Source organism: Lontra canadensis, unplaced genomic scaffold (genome assembly GCF_010015895.1).
Source record: "Lontra canadensis isolate GAN:19392208 unplaced genomic scaffold, GSC_riverotter_1.0 scaffold49, whole genome shotgun sequence".
In the NCBI taxonomy this organism is placed as follows: domain Eukaryota; kingdom Metazoa; phylum Chordata; class Mammalia; order Carnivora; family Mustelidae; genus Lontra; species Lontra canadensis.
This window is the reverse complement of record NW_022631043.1, coordinates 852,886-866,725: the sequence shown is the minus strand read 5'-3', so window position 1 is coordinate 866,725 and position 13,840 is coordinate 852,886.

The window sequence follows — 13,840 nt, the reverse complement described above, 5'->3', positions numbered from 1 at the left end:
GGCTTCCTTTTGTCCTTTTGTTGTGATAATTACAGCGCCAGCAGCCTCTTTGTTGCAGCCTGGAGGTAGACATCTGAGATGTTATTTTCCGCTGCTCACGACCCTGTTTCTTGGCACCAGCGAGGCGGGAAGCTCACGCTGTTTCCTGCCTGGCAGAGCGCCAGCCCCTCCAGGACGCCTCCCACCCCATCCACTTCCCTGGCGCTCAGCCTTCTCCCCGACCTGCCCTGCCGGGTGGCGGTACACTGGATGTGCTTCTGAATTTGACTTTCATGCCCTTCCTGCTGGGGGGCTGTTGGCATCAGGGCAGGAACGGGACTGCTGACGTGAGTGGAGGCTCTGGGGCCCCTGAAAGGGCCCGTAGCTTGTCTTTGCGGGAGCCAGCAGGCCCGGGCCCGCCCTCTAGGTCAAGCACGGGTTCGTTTCCGGTGTGAGGGGGTCCTCAGGCCCAGGTCTGACTCCTCTTCCGGTGACAGGACCCCTGCGGAGGCTGAGACACAGACAGGCAGGGAGGCACCCGTTCTGTCTCCAGCCCCGCCCCCCATGTGATGGGGTCCCAGAAAGCATTTCTGCTAAGGGGACTGTGGCTCGGAGGAGAGGGGAGGCCACAGCCAATCTGACAGTCTGGGCTCGGACGTCTCTGGCCTCACCCGGCAAGGGCTGCTTGCTCCCGGGCGGCCGGTGGTGTCCACGCGGCGGGGTTGCCTCCCCTGCTCCTGAGGTTGTCAGAGGATCTGTCCGCCCCTCTCCTGGGCTGTGCTCAGGGCCAGCCCCTGCCCTCACTCTTCCTGCTCCCATGGCTCCCGTGGGCCTGCACCAGAGACACCAGAGCTGTGGACGGCCCCTCTGCCTGAGGTCGGATTGTCACCCGGCTAGGGCAATCGATCCGGGCTTGGTCGTGCATCTGCCGGAGCCTCAGGTGGCTTCTGGGCGGACCCTGCAGGCCCCCCTCCCTGAGGGGCAGCTGCGGGGGCCCCCGCCCTGCATGGCTGGGACAAGACAGCGGGTGCTGCTGGCCACGGAAACATCCGAGTGGACTGAGTGTGGGCCGCGGAATCACGTTAAAGCTGCAGCTTACTGATGTCTTAAAAAACAGCTTTTAGCGAGAGGCAGGGAGCTGTTTGGCTCCTCAAGTTCCTTTTCCATTTTTTTGGGTGTATTTTATTGATTCCTGTGCTGAAATAGTCTTTCAGCGTTTTAAAATAGAATCTAGGCGAAGGGATCCCAGCCTCGGGATTTAAGTGGAAATTGACCCGGCTCTTCATAAAATCACCGAGAAGACAAGATGCCGGGCGCCAGGAGCGGGCCCCGCGCTGTGCCGGCCTCTCCACGTCTTTGCAGCCCCGTCCCCGCTTTCTGTCGGAAAAAGTCACCCGGACAGTTGCTCACATGGACCCAGACTTCTACTGCAGCTGATTTTCTCTTTTCTCTGTCTTGGATGAGCGGGAGGGGGTGCGCGGATGGCTTGGGTCAAAAGCCCCGAGATCCCGACGGAATCGCGTGGCTGAGCCTGGGGGCTCCTCAGCCCCCATGTGGCCTCATGCCAGCCTCTACCTGGCACCCCCGGGAAGACCCCCAGGCTGTTGGGCAGCTTTCCTGAAGCCCCCCCCCCCCCAGGGGAAGGGAGCCACACTGCAGAAATGGCAGGAGGTTTCCTAAGTGAGGGGTCTTGCCTTTCCGAGGGAAACGCACCTGCGTCCTGGGGGCTTGGGCAGCTGCTGAGGCTGGAGGCCTGGTCAGCCTCCTGGCCCACGTCTCCTGTCTCTGCCAGCCCCTTGTTGCCCGGGGTGGTGTCAAGGCCTCAACCACGTGAGACCACGGACGGCTGGCGGGGACTCTGGTGCTGACTGTGTACACTGATCTTTCTCAAAGGCCTGCTCTCTGCAAGTTTCCAGGCCGGGCAGCCGCTGCTGTGACCCTCCTGCCCTCCACTGCCGTCCTGGGCGGGGGGTTGGCTCAACTAGCTATGAGGGGCATCCCTGCTTCCTGGTCCCTGGCCTCAGCCAAGTGCCGTGCTCTGCTTCTGCTGCTGGAGCGGATCCTGGCCCACCTCTAGTCACCCTGGCCTGAGTCTGCCGACTGACAGGGCTTTTGGCCCCGAGGAGACCCAGGACAGCTGTGGAGGGAAGTGCCCAGTCCTTCTGTGAGACCCGCCCTCCCCTGGCTCGGAGCGCCATGTGGACATGTGCACGACCACTGTGGTCATCCTCTGTAGGGTCACGGGCCAGCCCCTGGTCCTCCTCACTCCTGCCTTTCTTCCCCTGGCTTTGTCTTTCTCCCAAACCTTTGCCGGCTCCCCAGGGCTCCTGGAATCCAGAGTCTGGCCCTCTGCCCGCAGTGTCCCCAGCAGGGCCACCGTCTCTTCCTTGGGTCAGTGTGTCCAGTCCCCTGGCCCCTGCCATCGGGACCACTGTCCCTCCACCTCAGGGCCATGGTTTCCACAGACCGGGTTTAGCCCCACCTGCCCAGGCTGCTGGTGGCCGTTGGCTTGAGGCTCAGCTCTCAGCCCGGAATGGACCGGCGTGACTGAGCTCCAGAGGGCAGTGAATGTCCCTGGGGCTTCTGTACTGTCCAGAGGAGGGTCCCGTGTTATCCCGGACCTAGGGAGACAATCCTAATGGGTTGTCTTTCCACTGCTGGGAGGCCCCCATCTTAGAGCTCCCCCCAGCCCCCGTGCCAGGAGGCCTTTGTCTCAGAGCTCCCACCCCGGGGGCTCGCTCCCTGCCTGCGGCCCTCCTGCCTCCAGCAGACACTGTACCCTTGACTTTTCCCTTGACCTCTCCCTATGAAACGTCACCTCGGGCTGAGCGTTTTCTGGGGCCCCAAGCAGGCTCTCTCCATCTGCCCACCTCCCCTCTAACCCGATCCTGTCTCCCTGTGGTTTGGGGCATCTGCCCTGAGTCCAGAATGGCCCAGAAGCGCAGGGGGAGAGGGGAGGGGCCTGAGGGAAAGGAAGGTGAGGCGGCAGGAGGGGAGCAGGAGGCTGGGGGCAGAGCTGGGGACCGAGAACTGTGGAGGGGGCGGACGGTGTCCTTCTGGGGAGCAACGCTGTCCTCCTCCTTGGAAGGGAGCCTCTGCTGGGGTCGGGCTGGGGATGGGGACATAAGCCTCCATCAGCCTCTCGAGAAGCTGCGTCGAATCGGGGCACAGGGCCTGGATGGACATCGAGCCCTCCTCGGGGGGCCCTCCTGGGTCCCTTCAGGGCGCACATGGCCCCAAGGAGAGCCAGGCCCGGGGCCCCTCCTCACCACCGCCCCCTCTCAGCTCTCACTGCCCCGAGCGGGTGAGTAGCCCGGTCAGCTGGGCTGTGCTCTCGGAGCAGATGCCCGCGAGCAGTTAGCTCTCCCGGAGTTGGGGCTGCAGACGCGCAGCCTCTTGTTGATGCACAGGGTCCCGCCGGCGGGCGGTTCGTAGGGAAGGTGATCTCAAGGCCGGGCCCTGGCGGCCGGGGCTCCGAGGCCCGGGGTCTCCTCCCGCCCCGCGCCCAGTGCTGGGGGGCTGGAGGCCAGCGCGGGCTCTGCGAAGGGGCTAAGCGGGGGTGACGGGCACGGCTGTGGGGCCCTGCGCTGTCCCAGCCGCGTGCCGGCGGCTTGGCCTGCGGCTGGTCTCCTGCCCTGAGACCCTGCCCCGCGCTGAAACGAGGGAGGCCAGTCCTCTGAGGCCTGAGGGGCAGGTCTTTCAAGTTATCACTTTGAGCCTATGAGGCAGTTTTACCCCAGGAGCCTGTTTCTTGCCCGCCCCTGGCCCAGGTCCCGAATTCCAGACGTTTCTCCTGGCTCCACGCTCTGGCTCTCCCACCCCCACTGCTTCTGCCTCCTTCCCAGGGCTGCGATCAAGCTGGCCGCCAGCACCGCCAAGTAGACCAGGGCGGCCGCCTCCCCGCTGCTCGGAACATGAGATTTCCTCCCTGGCAGCGGGAGGCCTGGGGTCTTATTAGGAGCAGAGCACGTGCTGTCAGCGGACCTGCGCCTCAGGTATGGGGGGGACCGGGCTTTTGCGCACCTCCTCCCCTTGGTGGCCCTGCAGCCCAGAGGGAAGGGAGGTGGGCTCTGCAGCCACGTGGGGGTATGCCGTGGGGGGACCCGTGAAGGCTGAGCAGGAGATGCCCGGGCAGGGGTCAGGTTGGGATGTCCCCTGCTGGAGGCTGGTGAGCAGGGAGGGGCCACCACCCTGTCCTTTGCCCCGATGGCAGGGATACTGCCCCCCAGCCAGGGGTCGGGCCTCCTGGCCTCCTCACGGGCCTGAAGTGGAGAAGCTGGGTGTCTTGTCCCACAGCTGACCAGGCGAGAGAGGGGCCTCTGGCAGGCCGTGGAGCCAGAAGACAGTTGTGTGGGGACAGTAGCGGGGGGGTGGGGAGAGTGGGAGGAGACCCCAGCTAGCCCCCAAAACTGCGTGCCCCGCCCCCCCGTCTTCCTGTCTTATCCCGCGCATCCTTTCCTGTCGGGAGACTCACAGCTGTTCCACAGGGAATGGAGCAAGGAGAGGCCGGAGGGCCCCCGTGAGCGAGTGGGGTATGGGGTGGGGAGCAGGTTTTGGGCTGAGTGGCTGCTTGACTGTCCCCCCAGGCCAGGTCTCCGCCCCATGTCTGCTGGGCTCTGGTGTTTGATTTTTCAGCCACTCAGCCTGAAGGACGGTGATGCCTGCTGGGTGCGAGCGGAGACCTCCCGGCCCTGGGGGAGCTGAGAAAATGGAGAGTCCGGGCCATGAGCGGAAGGAGAGGGCGGCCTTCCCTCCGGTGCCCAGGAGGCGGGTCCTTCCCGCGCGGGACGCTGCAGACACAGCGACACAGGGAGACACAGGCATATACCTGCTCCCACGAGGACCACCACACGTGATATGGGACACCCAGTTAAATATGCACTTCACATAATCCGTGACTCCTTTCTCTAGTGTTTCGTGTTTGGAGCATAGTTACACTGAAAATGTTTCTGGGTTATCTGAAATTCAGAACATCAGATGCCTGTCATTTTGTGTGATACCTTTCGCAAGCCTGGCCCTTTTCTCTTTGGGAGAGCTGGGGAGACTGTGAGAGGGGCTTTCCCTCCCCTCCCCGACATGGCGGGGTCTGGCGCCTGTGTTCCACGCATGTTCCCCCAAGGCGATGGTCCACAATCGGACCTCGGAATCACCGTGACCGAACTCCGAGTGAGTTTTCCACCCGGTCTGGCCGAGCCTCTTCTCCCACGTCCTCTGGGGATCGAATCCCTCTGAGGGCTTTGTCCCAGCTCTGGATCACCTGGCTTGACGGAGTGGTGAGTTGGTCCTTTTCATACGCTGGACTAGAGAAGACTTGCATCGGGGGCCTAGATGGCCTTGACTCCTGGCTCGTTTCGCTGTCACCTCCGCCAGCCAGCCTGGGGGGTTTGTTGGTGCAGGTGTGTCCCTAGCTGTGTGACTGCGGGCCCATGGCTGCCCCTCTCTGGTCCTGTTTCTGAATCTGAGGGTTGGCCTGGACGATCACGGGGCTTTCCCCTTCTCAGTGCGTGGTGACATACGGCTGTGCTCTGCGTTGGACCGTGGCCCGGACCCCCAGACCCATGGCCCAGACCCGCCGTGGACGAGGGTTTGCTCTAAGAAGCCAGTTACCCAAGGCCTTTGTCCCTGGAGGGTGACTGTATTATTTACCTATTTATAAAAGATTTTTACTTATTTATTTGAGAGAGAGAGTGGAAGTGTGAGTGTGGTGAGGGTCAGAAGGACAAGCTACTCAGCACTGAGCAAGGACACCCCGTCCCCCCGCGATGTGGGGCTGGATCCCAGGACCCCGGGATCACGACCTGAGCCGAAGGCAGACACGTCACCGCCTGAGCCCCCCAGGCGCCCTGGAGAGGTTACAACCTAATCAGACCACGCAGGGGCCTCCCCATCTGCCCTGAACTCTGAAACTGCATGGGGGCTGCAGGTCTGGGGGGCTGGTGGGGCTGCTCGTCCTGCAGGAGAAAGGCCCTCGCCCCTCGTGGGCAGCCCCAGGCCCTGCACATCTGGAGGGCCAGCGGCACATCGCAGGAGGGGCTCAGGGCAGGACACAAGCTGGAGCGAGAAGGAGCCGCTGGTGTTGAAAACAACCTCACGGTTTTCAATCGTCCCATCGTGATGAGGGGTCAAGCTTCTTCAACTCGTCTGACAGTCGGACTTAGACACGACGGGGTAATAACTCTGGACAGCCGCCGTGTTCACGCCTGCCTCAGTGCGGCGGTAAGAAACTCTTCAGTGGCCGGAAATAACCATTTGAAGAGCCCTCACCACGGAGACCTGCGCAGATGGGGCGGCAATGACGCCCGCGCGTCGGGAGCTGGCTGGCCCAGGGTGAGGCCGGGCACGGAGGGACGTGCTCTGAGCAAGGGGTTGTCATCCCACTTGCAGGAGACTGGCCCTGTGTCAGGGGGTCTCCTTGGGGCCCCCAGGTCTGGCAAGCATCCAGTACGCCCCAGAGTAGGGAGCAAAGTCGCCGGCCACAGGCTTGCTTTCTTTACTGGCCAGGGCCTTTGGGACACTCAGAGCAGATAGAGATGGACGGTCAGTCACGAGAGCATCACAGCATGTATGTGAGTCCCTGCCCAGCCCATGGGCAGTTGTACTATTGTGCACGGGGGCCCTGGGTCCTGGGGCCCTGGTGAATCGGAGCAAGCGGTAGACAGGCAGGAAGGGGCTGACTGGGAGCCACGGGCCCAGCCCTCGGGGCCTGACTCCCACTCTGGGGACATGTGTCCCCTCAGCTTTCTGCCTGGACGTGTTGTAACTCCCCGTGTCCAGCGGTGGTCGGAAGGAGCCAGGCCCCAGGGCTGCGTGGGACCTCTCGGCAGGGAGCAGGTGTCAGAAATCTGTTACGGAAACTCCGAGTTACTAACAGCGACGCAGAAGCTTTCTGTCTCCAGGATGGCTTTGTCTGTCCATCGCGTGGCTGTGTGCATGGACCCCACGTGCCCCGGGGAGGGGGCCACAGCACAGAGGCCCACGATGACACTCTCTTTCCCCCTCAGCTGTTTACAGGTGGATTTTCTCACCGTGTTCTGTGGCTGGATGTCAGCCCTCGCCACGCGGACAGACGCCCCGCAAGGCGTCCTTCATGGTGGGCAGTGGTGCAGGGGCTTCCTGCGGCCCCCAGACTCTCTCTGTCCCTCCTCCGTGGCAGCCCCATCAGCGTGGGTCCCTGCGCGACCACGGGGAGGAAGACCCGCCCTTCCAGCCCTGCATGGAGGTCTGGAGGAGGGGAGTGGCCGGTGGGATGGGCAGGACTCCCGGCGTCTTGGCCTCCGTAGGCAGCACGAGTCCAGCTCTCTGTGCGCCACTGCTTGGAGCCGCCGCCTCGTTCTGCCTCCTCAGGCTGGACCCTGGTCCAGGCCACCCTCGCCCCCTCGCCCCCCCTCCCTTCCCCCGCGAGTGGGTTCCTCACCCCCGGGGTCTTACCAGCCAGCCTTGCGGTTTCTGAACACCTGCTGGGTGCCAAGCGGTGGGGAGCAGCCGGGTCCAGCAGGACGGCCGCCCGCGAGCCCCTTCACTGTACCCCCTCCTCCTGCCGACGGGGCAACGGGACAGCAGCGCTCGTGCCCACCTGCAGCGGGTCCGGCCTGTCCTCCCTCCCGCACTCATCCCCTGAGCCCGCGCTGAGCCACAGTCCGCCTACGAAGCACCGAGCGTCTGCATGGACCAGTCACGCCCGCGACCAAACACCGACGGGTGTTCAGGCGAAGCTGCCCAGGGAAGGAGCTCGGATGGGGCGGGCGCGGGCTGGCTGCCGTCTGTGCCTCCGTCTGCCCTCTGGGATCGCTGAGGCACCCCACAGGTTGAAACCCTGGGACGTCTCCTGAGGCTGGAGCCCATGGGACCCGCCCCGCTCCCACCGTCTCGCGTGCGGCTGCTCCAGGTAGGTGCTGGGGGGCGGGGGTGCAGCGAACCAGCTGGATGGTACGGGAGGAGCTTGGCTGGTCCTGAGGGGCTGCCTCTGGTGCCGCGCCGGACCTGGGAAGGGGGGGTCCAGCCGCGGCGTTGAAGTCCGTGGGACCGGGGCCAGGCTCCCGCAGCTCTCACAGTCCACGCCATGCTGCCTTCCTGCTGACCCGGCCCCGGGCTCAGGCGGATTCACCCCGGCTCTGTCTTCTGGGGTCAGCCCGGCCTGTAGGCGTGTGTACCCCTGGGCCTGGCGGGGGGCAGACCAGGGGTGAGTGTGTGTGCCCGGCCAAGGCCAGCCGCCTGGGGAGTGGACCCAGCTTGGACGTGCAGGCCGGGGCTTCCACGCCCGTGACCACCGAGCCCCTCACAGCGAGGATGGGCCTGGGGCGGGCAGAGAGGGAGGGAAGCTGAGGTGGGCGGGGTGGGGGACCCTTCGGCTGTCCCCATGTCCCGTGCTCGCCGTCGGAATTCTGAAGGGCCGGAGCTTCTGAGTGGTCGGAATTGGAGCCAGAGAGCGCCTGGAGGACAGACGGCGCGTCGTGTAGTGGCTTCTTGCAAAATTGTGCCCTGCTGTGTGGTCTCACCTACTTGAGGACATGGGGGGGCCTGTCCCGGTCCCCGGGCTGTAAGGGCCGCCAGGCTCTGCCCACCTGCTTCTCCTTCCCTCCTTGCTGCAGACTCATGCCGCCTTCCCTCCAGACCCCCCGGTGCCTTGGCTCGCAGCTTCTCCCCCTGCCCCCGCCCCGGGAGGGCGCCTGGATGGGGGTCCACCCTGACTTGCCTCCGCAGTGAGGACCGTGGGGCTGGTGGCCCGATGGCACACGTTTACACCCGCGAGCAGGCTGCTGTGCTGGGCCCGGCCAGGCGCAGGCCTCCCTTGTCTCTCTCCCGGACAGTGGCCATGGCCCCCACGTGTTCCTCTGCACTGGTCAGCCCAGCCTGAGGGCTTGGATAGCTCATGGCTCTGGGCGATCAGGCAGCCGGCAGGGTCAGGTCCCTGGTGAGGCCCCTGCCTGGTGCAGACGGCCCCCTTCTCGCTGGGTCCTCATGCGCTGGGGACGTAGGAAGCGAGCTCTCAGGGGCTCTTCTCATCGGGGCTCTAATCCCGGTCTCTGGGCCCCGCCCGTACGACCCGCTCCGCCCTGAATGACTGCCTCCACTTGGGGACTCAACATACGACCCCGAGGGACGCAGGTCAGTCCCGGCTGCCTCCTTCCGCTGGTTCATCCCTGTTGTCCTCCAGGCCACCTTTGTACCATGTGAGTCTGACTGGCCTGGGGAAGCCTTCCCAAAGCTCTGAGCCCAGCCTCCAGACTCCCGCGGCCGGCCCCCACTGCCCCGCACAAGGTCCTGGCAAGGCCGCGGGATGCGGTTCCCGGGTCGGGTCTCAGAGACGGTGCCTCCCACCTTCCCCAGAGGAACGGCTGGTCTGGTTCCTCTTCCCCTCCGAGCCCCTCCTGGCCGGGGGTTGAGAGAGGGCGGGAGTGTACAGCCAGCCTGGCCAGCCAGAGAGCCGAATGCCCTGGGCCTGTGACTGGGGCAGGTGTGGACACACGACAGCGTGACCGGTGAGACAGCCTCTTGGCCACGTGGCCGCTCTCTGTGGCTGCAGTGGGATCTGGGAAGACGTGTCCCGCGCTGACGGGGGTCGCCCTGCCGCCACATGGAGCCGGAGAGAGAAGTGGGGGAGGGGGCAAGCAGGTGAACGGAGACGGCCTGCTGGTACCGTTGGACCCCTGGAGACAGCCGTACCCACATCTTGCATCCAGACCAACAGCACTTGGGTCTTTTTTCTGTTTTAGAAAAGTAGACTAATTTGTAGAGCATTTAAGTTCACAACAAAATCGAGGGGAAGGCACAGAGAGTTCCCTCGTGCCCCATCCCCTCTCCCAGCAGGCACAGCCTCCCCCACTTGCAGCACCCCCGCCGATGGCACGCTTGTCACTGGCCAGCCTTTGCGGACGTAGCCTTACGACCCGGAGTCTACAGCCTGCCTCACGGTTCATCTCGGCCATGTGCACCGTGTGGGGTTGGACAAACGCATAAGGATGTGTGTCCGCCAGTACGGTGTCACGAAGGATGGTCTCCTTGCCCTAAATCCTCTGTGATCTGACTGTCCCCCTGCTCCCCAACCCCTGGCAACCATTCCTCTGTCTCCACGGTTCTGCCTTCTCCAGAATGTCTGAGCCCTGGGACCTTACGGCGCGGAGCTTTCAGACTGGCAGCTTTCACTTAGCGATGGGCATCGAGGTTCCCCCGTGTCTCTCCTTGGCTCGAAAGCTCAGTTGTACACAGCGCTGAATAACGCTGTTGTCGGACGGACCGCAGTCCGCATGTCTGTCCGCCTACCGAGGGATGTCTCGGTCGTCCTGAGTTTTGGTGACTCTGAATGAAGCTGTTATAACACCCGTGTGCAGGTTTTGGGTGGATATGGTTTCAGCACCTCCGCGTGAATACCCAGGAATGCGCTGTCGGCTTGTCCGGTGAGACCAGGATTAGTTTCAGTCCAGAGCGGCTGAGCCGTTCTGCTGCCCGCGAGCCGCGAGTGGAGCCGGGGCTCCGCATCCTCGCCGGCTCGGGGGGCGACAGCGCTCCGGACCGGGCCGTCTCACGGGGGCGTGGCGGGGTCCCCCACGGCTCTACTTCACGTTTCCCTGACATGAGCTGGGGAGCGCTGTTCCCTGCGTGCGCTCACCTCTGCGTGTCCTCTTTGGGGAGGCGCCTGTCCAGGTCCGTGGCCCGTGTGTCATCAGCTTCTGTGACGGGCCCTGTCTGAGTTGGGGTCTCTGCCTCCTGCCACGAAATTCAGCAGGAGGTGGTTAAGGGGAGGGTGGATGTGGTGTGGCTTCAAACCTGGCTCCTCCTGTGGCCGATGACCTCCGGCAAGCCCCCTGCCCACCCCCTCCCGGGCTCCGTGTTTCCGCTCTGTGGAGGCTTTGCGTGATCGATGGCAGGGGTGGAGGTGGAGGGCTAAGTGAGATGATTTCTGTGAGAACGATTGGACCCACTCTGAATTTTTAGAGTAACAATGTCCCTGCGCTTGTGTCACTCGTGCCTCCAGACCACTCCCAGAGGACTTACGTGTCCTTTCACAGCGACAGGCAGGTGTCCTCCCTCGCTGCACCTGCAAATCCAGTTCATGGGTCACCTCCTCCGGGGTGTCTGCCAGGCCTCTCCCCATCTCCTCACCTGTTTGCCCTCCGTGGGCTCTTCGTCAAGCATGGCCCTGTGGTTTCTCACATGGACACCTTGAGCTCACCGTGAGCAGTGACTGCGGCTTGTCATCTCGTCCTCCCCGCGACTTGGCAGGCGCCCACATTTGAGCCACCATTGTTAAGGGACCAAACAGAAATGGGGCTTCTGGGAGTCGAGCACAGTTGGTGCGTGGGGTGTGCCCTTCTCCCAGCTGTAGAGAAGGGCCTTGGTGTGTATGGAGACACTTCTAGGTCCGAGGTGATTCACCCCCACTGATGCGGGTCCTTGTCACCAGGCCCGAGGCCTGTGTTGGCATCCCCATTTGATGTCCGGGACACTGAGGACCAGGGAGGGGAAGTGACCGGCTCAAGGTCAAACAGCCCAGGAGGGCCGAGCGGGTTCACGGGGTCTGTGACCCGGGCGGGCAGCCGTGATGACGCAAGAGCTGCTCAGCCTGGCGGCGGCCTCTCCAAGTCGGGACGGGCTCACTAAGCCTTCGGTACGCAGCGGAGGACCCCGTAGCTAGCCAGCGGCGGCCCCTCACAGGCTTTTGGTAAACGTCTCCTGGTTGAGCTAACCTGAGAGACACAAGCTCCGGGCTCGGCTCTGCCGCCCGGGGGTTATGTGTCCTCCGGCAGGACGAGGACACACTGCGTCCAGAGGCTGAGCTCCCAGAGTGGGCCGGGGGGCCACAGGCAGGTGGACTGGGAGGAAAGGCTCTCGGTGGGGAGGCTGGCGCTGGGGGAGGGGCTGCTGTCCTGCCACCTGGGGCTTCGGACCTCGAGCTCCCCCTGCTCCGGCCTCCCCATCCAGCTGCGGAAGAGCACCTGGGACCTCCCAGCAGGGCCAGCGGGGCCCTCTCCACCCCTCCTGGCTGCGTCCTCGGATGGGGGTCTTTGCTGGCCATTCACCCCTCCATGACCTCGGGCATGGCCCTTGGCTTTCTGCAGGGGGAACAGGCACGGCCACCTGCAACTCGAGATGATCAGGGGCGTGACGTTAGAGGGGGACACAAGCGTCTGGCTCGGACCCGCTGCGTGCTGACCCCTCTCAGGCTGTGGCACTGAAAGATCATCCCCCAGTGTTCATAGCAGTGACTTGCCCAGGCCCCTGTCTGTGGCCACAATCCCTGGACGCCTACGGTCAGCCTGCTTTGTTGCATCTTCTAGCCCTGGCCACGCTGAGCGCCTCAGTTTACCCTCTGCCTCCCCGTCTCGCAGTCTTGCAGAGCCCCGGGGGGGGCAGTACCGGGCCCCGTCCTCCTGACCGGGTGTCTCTCCTGCCCCCTTTTACTCACACCCCACACCGTCCGGAAAGCAAATTCTCAGGTGAGAAGAGGAGAGATCGGATATTAATTCAATTTAGTCCAGGTTCTAATTGTCTGGAGAAACTTCTTATGCACGAATGTTAATGTATTTCCTCTTAGGGCTAGTTATGCTAATTCAAATCCGCTTTAAGTCTTAAGACACTGAAACTGTGGATCAGATAACGGGACTGGTCGAGGGACCCAGGGGAGGGGGACAGTGGGAACAGGAGGCTCCGTCCTTGCTGCCACTGCCTGTGACCTTGACCTTGGCTGGATGAGAGTCACAGTCTCACCTCTCCTCCCCGCCCCTGAGCAGCTCAGACCATGCTATCACCACTGCTGTCCCAGGTTGGCTTCTGGGGTGCCCGCTCACGGCCACTGCATGGCTGTGCCCCTAGACTATGGTCCCGCCCTTCACCCCCTCGCCCCTAGTCTGGGACCCCTGGGACCCTGTCATCCCCAGGGAGCCCTAACCTGTCTGGTCACCTGAGGGGCATGGATTAGGTTGCTGCTGCTTATATGGGATGACCTGGGGGCCTGGAAGCTCTTAGATTGATGTGGGGGACGCTGGAGGGGCCAGGGAGCGAGGCCGTGGCTGCCCGCACCATCTTCATCGCTGTCACCCACAGTGCATCAGCCTGTCCTGCCTGCCATCTCCCCACTGCGTTCCGAGGGCTGCATCCCCTCTGCTTGGCTCCTGGCCTGGGGGCCATCATACCGGGTCCTGCGAAGGTCGTTTTGGTGGGGCCATTGCTGTGGGGGCAGGTGTGGTCACCCTGATCCCGGTGTTTTGGGGTCTACACTGTGCCGGTCCCATCACATACAGGTCCTGGGCCTGACCTGGAGAAGGTTTGGGGCGCTGGTGCCCGCCCAGAGGAGCTCACCCCATGGGCTGGGTCTCTAGGCCAAGGCTATGAAGGCCAGCGGAGCTGTGAAGGCTCCCCCAGGCTATGACACTGCTTCTCGGTCTGTAGCTGCTGAGCCCAACCACCTAGCCTGTGGGCATCCCGCGCCAGAGGGCTTCATGCACCGCTTGGCCCTGGACCTCGATGCCGCGTGCCTCCTGGCTCACTTTCTCTGTCCTTCTCCTGATCCAGTTCCCTGGCTGCCGCTGCTTCCTACAAGCCCCACACCGTCTGCCCCCCTCCTCCCTTTGACCTGCTGTCTCTACCCCCTTGGCTGGCCGGGCAGCCTTGGTGACGTGGCTTTCTGGCTGGGGAGTCCATGTGTTCTCCTAGGGGGCCTCTGCGTGGGAGCTGGATGCTGACCCTGTGTAGGGAGGTGCCTGCTGACTTCCTCGGTCCCAAGAGCATTCTCATGAGTCTCAACCTGTCAGACACTTCTGGGCCCTCTCCACCCAGTGCCAGCTTCCTGCCCGACTCCTGCTGTCCCTGTGTTTATAAGTGTCTTGGTGACGGCTGCTGAGGTCCCGCCTGATCCCTCGGTGTT